This window comes from Lemur catta, chromosome 4 (genome assembly GCF_020740605.2).
Source record: "Lemur catta isolate mLemCat1 chromosome 4, mLemCat1.pri, whole genome shotgun sequence".
NCBI lineage: Eukaryota > Metazoa > Chordata > Mammalia > Primates > Lemuridae > Lemur > Lemur catta.
Window position 1 is genome coordinate 31,852,669 of NC_059131.1, and position 8,363 is coordinate 31,861,031.

General features: G+C 57.6%; 1 long non-coding RNA gene across 1 annotated transcript; it reads left to right on the forward strand.

Moving 5' to 3' along the window:
- The first annotated feature begins 4,092 nt into the window (after window positions 1–4,092).
- LOC123636850 lies at window positions 4,093–6,878 on the forward strand. Its single transcript, XR_006734680.1, has 3 exons — window positions 4,093–4,121; window positions 4,241–4,337; window positions 6,844–6,878. It is a non-coding gene; the product is annotated as an uncharacterized LOC123636850 (long non-coding RNA).
- Window positions 6,879–8,363: the final 1,485 nt, after the last annotated feature.

The window sequence follows — 8,363 nt, forward strand, 5'->3', positions numbered from 1 at the left end:
AGTGGAAGCAGCTTTGATGGCGCCTATCAAAGCATTCTTGTTCCTACAGCTGTTTCCCGGGAGGGCAATTATAGCCACAATAACCCCCCACATCTGGAAGTACTAGAAGCCGGTACTCTGCCCTCAGCCCTGCTGGAGGGATCCTGCCCTCAACAGAGGGAAAAATGATTTGTGCACAACTGAGACAGTTTCAGACCTTTGACCATCAGGACGGGAAGGGGCCACCCCATCCCCTTTTTACAGATGACTAGACTAAAGCCAAGCCAACCCTGCTCCCAAAGGGTGCCCCATACAGAGCCCACGTCCCCACAGCCTCTCTAGGCAGACCCTGGCTCTCCCGCTCTGGAGCAGGTCTGTCCCCACTCACACAGACACCGCCAGCCCCCAAAAATGGTTTGGGGGGCATCAGGGATTGTACAGGTCAGTGGAAGGGAAGCTGGTGTCCGCTCCGGGGCTCCTGCTCTGTCTCCCTTGGTGGAATGAACAATTCTGCGTGCGCCATTGCCCTTCTTGGCCACTGTATTAATCCCCCAATCTACAGATTCATTTAAATCAGCGTTTCTCAGCCTGGGCACTATTTGCATATTGGGCTGGACAGTCTTTGTTTCGAGGACTGTTCTGTGCACTGCAGGACGTTATAGCATCCCTGACCTCTACCCACTAGATGCCAGTAGCACCTCCCCCTGCCAGTTGTGACAACCAAAATTATCTCCAGACATTGACAACTGTCACAAAACTGTGCGCTGTTGAAACCCACGGACTTAAATGGACTTAAACGAGCACGTATGCACTGTCCCCGGGTCTTGCAGGGAAGGAGGTGACGTAGGTCTTCCCTCCTGAGGCCTGGAGCATCTGTGGAGCAGGTAGGACAAAGCAGTGTGTGCCCGAGAGCCTTCGAAAGTCTAAAGTTGGAGACAATCAGAGCTGGGGTCCACCCAGGGAGACATCCTGGAAGAGGAGGAATTTGATCTGAGACCTAGGTAGGAAGTCAGGGGAGGAGGCAGTTGAGGGAAAAGTCTCAAAGACAGAGTTCAGGGTTGGGGGGTGACTGGGAGACCTTCCTGGGAGCGGGTAGGAAGGTGGCCGCAGCTGGATGGATTTTAATCAGGGGTGTGTCTGTTCGCTACAGCCGCCTTCCTCCCAGGGCAGGTCTCGGAAGCGGGGAGCAGGGAAGACACGGGGATGACGGAGGGGAGGGAAGACTGTGAAACTGGGTGGTGGCAGTCCTGGGGGAACAGCTAGGAGCTTGCTCTTCCCTGAGTGCCCAGCACCTGACACAGAATCAGGCTCAGGAAATGCCGAGATAACGAAGAAGCCGCTGATGTAGAGAAGAGGTCTGGTGGGGAGCAGGGCAGGCCTGGGCTGGGAGTGGGGTGGCTGGAGGGCCATCCCTGCAGGTGGGGAGTGCTGATCAGGGACCCAGACGAGGGCCAGCAAGGGACCTGGCCAGCCCCACCCCTGGTTTCCCAGGGTCTGCCCCAGCCCACTGTCCCTGCAGGATGGGGAGTGGGAGGTAGCCCTAGCCAAGGGGTAGCTGCTGGGCATGGAACAGACCACCGGCTTCCCGCGGGGCTGCAGACCGTTCCATGAGAGACTTCAGAGATTTCCTGGGAGAAGAATGGAGGACTCCTTGGCCTAGGGAGCTCCCTTGCAGGGAAGCCTTGGCTCCTGGTCTGGGCTTCCTGAGGCATGGGTGCACGTCCACCCTCAGACGGGGCTCCCCCGGGGCAGGGGCGACTCCTTCCCAGTGGTGGTTATGAGGCCCGTGCTGCCCACAGGGAGCTTCTGGGCTGGCTGGCCAGCAGGGGGCGCTGTGGGCTCAGGCACAGGGCTGGGCGCTGCAAGGGAGGGGGCTGTCCTGGTCAGGCCTTCCTGTGGCCCCCTCCCCCATTGTACCCCTCACCCCCATTATGCCCCACCCCATTATACCTCCACCTCCATTATACCCTCGAGCCCAGCCAGGCTCCTCAACTTTCCAGCTTAACCCCATTCTTCTCCCCTTCCTCTGGCTGAGGAAGGAGAAGGAATTATTATACCCATTTTGCAGATAAGGCGACTAAGTTCAGACAGATGCAAAAAAAAAGGTGGAGCCAGCATGGTGGCCCGTGCTTATAGTCCCAGCTGCTTGGGAGGCTAAGGCAGGAGGATGGCTTGAACCCAGGTGTTCGAGACTGCAGCAAGCAATGATCATGCCACTGCACTCCGGCCTGGGCGACAGAGACCCTGTCTCTTAAATAACTAAATAAAGCATGGTAGGGTAAGTGGATAGTCTTGGCCTTGGAGCGAGAAGACACAGGTTACCGGTGTGCTGGTGTGCCGGTTCGGCACCTCACTCCCTGTGTGGGCGGGGCAACCTCTGGGCCGTGCTGAGCACAGCGCTGCAGTTGCATCAGGGAGAGGAGCCTGGCAGCCCACACTGTCCCCGGGCTCCGGAGAACAGTTCTGACACTGGACATGGCAGCCCCACGTGGACAGCCCTGGGTCCGGAGAGGGGCTGGCAAAGGGGAAGAGGTGGCCTTGCCCAAGCCCTTGTCTGGGTGGGGAGAGCAGACAGCCAGAAAGGGGAAGAACAGGGGCGCCTGAGCAGGGCAGAGGGGCCAGAGGGGGCTGTGCCAGGGCAAGGCCTGGTCTCTCTGCGCTTTCTCCCAGGTCCTGGTCATTCATAACAACAGTGGATGCTAAATGGACGCTACCCCTCATGGTGTGCCAGGCTCTCTGCCAAGCACTCCTCGGGCCCCACTACCCAGACTGGGAAGCAGGTAACGTTATTATCCCGTCTGACAGATGAGGAAAGGAAGGCTCAGGAAGAGAAAGGAACTGGTCTGAGGTCCCCAGCGGGATTCGGGGAGAACTGGATACCCCCAGGCCTGCCTGGCACTTAGCCACCACACTCTTGGTGGGGCTGGGGTCTAGGTGGAGGGGGAATGAAGGCCCTGTCTGTGGCCAGGGTCGGGTCTGTGTCTGCAGCTGGGGGCGGGGGGGGGTGCCACAGGGAGGAGTGACAGAGTAGAGGACCCAAGAAAGGAGCTTCAGCCGTGCGTCTCCAGTCAGGGAGGCCTCCTAAAGGAAGAAAAAGAGGAGGAGGAAGAGGAGGCTCTCCAGGCTGTCAGGAGGGGAAGAATCGTCCCAGCAGCCTGAGCAAACGTAACGAAGTAGTTCGGGTCCAGCTGTCTCCAGCACGCACGTGGTCTGAGTCCAGCAGTGTCAGAGCAGCTGGACAGGCAGGCAGGGGGCCACTGAAAGGGGAGGACACCATGGCATCAGAAAAGAGCCCCTAGCAGCTGGTTGGAGGATGGCCCGGGAGTTCTGATTGGTTCCACCGGCCATTCTAAGGAAAGAGATGAGGACCTGAACTATTAATATCATAGGACCTGAGGCCGGGGGGATGGGGAAGAGCGGATGAAGCCTCAAGATACCAAAGTGTTAGAATCTACCTGATTAGATGGCTAATCAGATGTGGTAGGCAGAAGGCAGTGGTCAAGCATGACTCAGCCTCTGGTTTGGTGATGGGGAGTGTGACCACAAATTAACATCTAGCATTCACGGGAGGAATGGGCTGGTGAGAGAAAGATAACAAGTTCAGTCTGGATACATGAGTGTGAGATACATGTGGGCTATACAAGCAGAGGTGAGCATTGGGCTCAGAGTTAAAAGGGGATAAGGGCTCAAACTACAGCCAGAGTCAAGCTATACTCTCCAACTGAAGAAAGCAGTCAGGGTTGGCTAGGATTTGAGCTTAGTCTGCAACCAAGCAGAGAAGTACAACACCAGAAACACCCACTAGACCTGGCTAGGTTGTGTTCTAGAACTTGGAAAAGGATCTAGGGGTCTGAGCAGACCACAAGCCAAGTTCAGCAATGGTGCCAATCACTTTCAAGGTGTGAACCTTACTAGAAGCATTAACAAGAACTCAACTCAGGACTTAAAGGGAGCCTAACAGATCTGAGACCAGGTGAAGTCAACTGACCTTAAAGCATTGCGGTTGGGGCCTCTCTCTGAAACCCTCCCTCACTCCCTTCCCTTCACTACAGGCCCCCAGCCTCTGGGCTGGCTGGTGAACACTCCCAAGCACTTCACACTTGTTATCTCAGTGTTTCATCGATAGCTCCTCCATGTGCCAGGTGAGGAAAGAGAATTCCAGTGAGACTGGGGTGCGGTGCCCAGTCCGGGCTTGCTCCTCCAGGCCTCGCTCTGAGGCCCACCTCCTCCTTACTTGGAACAGCATTCTACAACGTTCCAGGATGTCGAGAGGCAGGCAGTGTTGGTGCAGAGTGGTGAGGCAGAACCCCGATGCCTTTCTTGTGGGACAGTGCGGGGAAGAGCTTGCCCTGGCCCAGGTATGCCATCTGCTCTCAGGATTTGCTTAGCAGTGATGGGGTAATAGGCGTGACCTCCAGGGTGGGGGGTTTTGGCTTTTGTGGTGGTGTTTTTATCTTTTTCCTTCTAAGGAACAATTGGTTTTGGTCACATAACTAGAGTAAAAGTGACTTGTGTTTAGAAACGTCCCTCTTCCCTGGCCCCCGGCAGTGACATTTGAGGAACTGTATCCTGGGGGTCACAGAGGATGCTGTCTGGGCAGCTCAAAGGGTTGGCTCTTCTCCCTGCCCAGCCCCACCCACTTCCCCTTGCCGCGTCCCTTGCATGCCAAGCCGGGCAGCTTCCCAGCCCAGACTGAGGTCAGCCGAAGGGGCCTGAGTGCAGCCTTTCCCTGGGGTCTCTTAGCCTCACGCCCTGTGCTGTCCAGCTTAAATGGGGGGCGAGGGGTGCCGAGCAGGAGTGTGGGGAGGGACACGGAACTCCTTCCTCATCCTGCCTGGGTGCAGAGGAGACCAGACTGGAATGGAATGGCACACATCTCTGGTCACCTCTGTCGCCGCCCTACTGACCCATGGCACCTTCCATGTGCCACTGACCACAGGTCAGCAGAGAAGGGTGACAAGGTGAGGGCAGGCAAGAGGGCGCACTAGGCGATGGGGCTGGGCTGGCTTAGGCTCCCAGGTTTCCGGGGGTTGGGGGCAGAGGAAGGACAGCTGGGTCCCAGGGCAGTGTGGCCAGACAGAGAGGCAGGCAGATGCCAGCAGGCAGCTCAGCTGGAGCCTGGGGGAGCCTGGGACCCAGGGGCTGGGAGGCAGCTGTGCCTGCCCTAGACAGAGCTTGGGAACAACAGCCTGGGCCGCAGAGGGCTGCCTTGGGGACTGTGACCCCGGGGTTCAGGTGGACACACTGCAGGGCAAGTGGCTTGGCCTCCGTGGAGGCCGCCGCCCGACAGGAAACCCCAACTGAACGGGGGGCGAGGGAATGAGTGTGGAACAGGGGCGGGAAAGGATCTCTCGGGACTTGACAGCAAAGAGGTAAACTGAGGCCCCTGTGTGCAAAGCAAGACACCAGGCCAAACCCCTTGGGGACAAAGGGCGAGCAACTGAAGGTCCCAATTACCTGCCCTGGTAGTTTCTGGCAAGAGACCTCCACCACCGTCCCTTCCAGGATATGCCAGGCTGCAGGCTACGGTGCCGAGAAGGAGCAGAGGGAGGCGGAGGTGATGTCAGCCAGGGAATTAAGTAAGCAGGGAGCTGATAACATCGCTGCCCGGCTCGCTGTGGGCAAGGTGACTCATCGCAGACGGCCCACGATCACAGGGCGATTGTTGTTGTGCCCAGCCTGTAGGACTGGGGAGGAGGAAGGGGGCCGGGCCGCCACAACTGTGACAGGTTCCTCACTCGCTCGTCTGCTTGGGGAGAGACCTCAGAACACAGTGTCCTCCGCCTCCCTCCGAGCGGCTCAGGAAACAGCCCTCCCTCCCGCTGTTGCGATTATCTTTGTCCACAGTGTTTGGTGTGTGTTTGTGGGGTGTGTCAGGGTGATTTCCCTACCCACTGGGCACTCCAGGTACTAGAGATTGCTAACAGCAGAACAGCTGCCCCCCCAGTTGGACAACCGTCTGGGGAGACAACACCGGATGGCAAACTGCTAACCGCGACCACGTGGCGTCCTCATGGAGGGTACAGCTTGTTCCTCCTGCTACAGACACCTGTAGATCCGCCCCACTCATTGTTCCCCTGCTCCCTCAGGCCCAACTGAGAGGGTCAAACGGCTTCATCCTTCCCCATGCCAGGGGGGGTGCCATGGACTGTTGTCCAAGTTGAGCACTGTACGACTGGAGGGGGCACCATTTACATTGCAGTTTATGTGCCAGACCACAAGGCTATATGTGGGGGCCCTGACCCTTCTCTTTTCTAAATTACTTCTCACTCCCCTCCACCTAGAATTATTTGGCTTGCTCTTAATAAGTTTATTTTCACACCAGACTTTACCCCACTTATTCTTGTTCCTTTATCACCTTACTCATTCATTCATTCATTCCAAAAAATATTGAGTTTGTGCCAGATACTATCCTAGGCAAGGAAACAAGACAGACCCTCCCTGAGCTCACGGAACTCACATTCTAGTTTGGGGGAGAAACAATAAATAAGTAATTTGATACATAATACTGCAAGTGACAGTAAGTGCCATGAAGAACGCTAAAGTCAGCCCAGGGTAGAGGGTGATAGGGCCTTTCTGGAAGCTAGGACTTCCAGAAAGGCCTCTCTCTGGACAGGTGGCCTCTGTGTGGAGACCTGGAGGCAGCAAGGGAGGGAGCCTTCCCAGCAGGGCCCCTCCCATCGGGCACCCAATGCCAAAAGGAGGTTCTGTCACCCAGCCTGGTTCTGCCAGGAGCCCACAGCGTGGCCCGGGGCATCCGTTTCCCAGTGTCAGGCATCCATTTCCTCCTTGACAAACAAGAGGCCTAGTTGCACAGGTTCTCCAACAACGACATTCTTCTAGCACAAATTCACTCACCCACAGGCACGAGGAACTTTGTGAACTTCCAACTCAGTTGGAAGGCCAGCTCGGCCTCCTACAAGCTGTATGACCTCGGGCAGGTTACATGGACTCTCTTAGCCCCTTTCCTGGCTGGTGAAACGTCAGGGCGTGTGGAGGATTAAATGAAGTTGTGGATATGAAACCAGCTGGCACACAGTAGGTGCTTAATAGCTATTTTCCAGGGCCAAACCTGGGCGAGGTGGGGTGACAGGAGTGGGATGAAGAGGTGTCATTAAACTGCTGCCTTTCACAAAGGGAGGCTGGAAAGGGCAAGGGTGACCCACGGCACGAAGCTCTGGTGGCTGCTCAGGTCTGCAGGGGCACAGCCCACGGTCCAGGGAGCGGGCCCAGGCTGGATCTGTCCCTACCGACCCGGGGCCTGGGCAGGGGATGGGCCACGCGCTCCCCACTGACGTCAGTGCTGGGGTGGGCCCTGGAGAACTGTCATACCATGGCCCAGCTTTCAACTTCCTCTGGGGCCCGGCCGTGCGGCTTGTCCTCTTCCTTCCTCCTTCACTCAGGCTGTTTGCGGTGAGCACCATGCTCCCTCTCGGCTCTCAGAGCCCGAAGCAGGAAGGCGGAAAGTTCACTGCAGCCCAGCCTGGTCAACAAGTCTGTCCCAGGACCCTGCCGGGAGCCCCAGCAGAGCATGCAGGCGCCCGCCCGCTGTGGGCACAGGCAGTTACAGCAGTGACGGTGGCCGTGCCACTTTCCATCCCTGAGCTCACTTGACGCTAATCCTGTGATGCGGGAATTTTTATCCCCTTTCATACTTGAGGACATCAAGGCTCCAGGAAGTAGGGGCTGGGGGCTCTACCCGACAGGGCGCATGGGCATTCTTCCTGCAGGAGAGGAGCCTTGCAACACAGAGGGGACTTGGGGAGGCAGGAGGGCTCAGCGGGTGGACCAGCCTGCGGCTGGGAGGAGGGGCTTGCAGGGCATTCCTGTCCCACAGATGACTACAGGCCAAGGTGCAAGCCTGCAGCCCACCTTGCTGCCCTGGGACCTGCAGAGTGGCCCAGTGCTCCACGTCTCCAGAAAGCCCCCAGGTGACCTGGAAGCAGCCGGCTCAGTCTGGGAGGCCTGACAAGCCCAATTCTCAGGCCCCTGCTGGCTCTGAGGCAGGAGACAATAATCATGGCCGTTACTATTTATTGACAACTTTCCTGCGCAGCAGGTGCCGTGCTAAGCAGATCGCATATATGAACCTGTCTCACCCTCACAGTAGTTCCGTGAGGGAGGAAACTGGGGCACAGGGTGGTTAAGTGACTTGCCTAAGGTCATGCAGAGGTGGCATTGAGCCTAGATGTCTGGCTCGAGGCCACAGTCTTCTCCCCCCTGAAGCAGGATGCCTGGAGTAGGAACGGCAACAGGGACAGGCCTCGAGTGCCCGGCTAGAGGGTTGAGCTGCAACTGGCAGGCCCTGGGCAGCCAGGGCAGGTCTCTGAGCAGGGAACCAGCACATTCCCCAGGGCTGGCCACTCGGTGTGTGCATGAGAGAC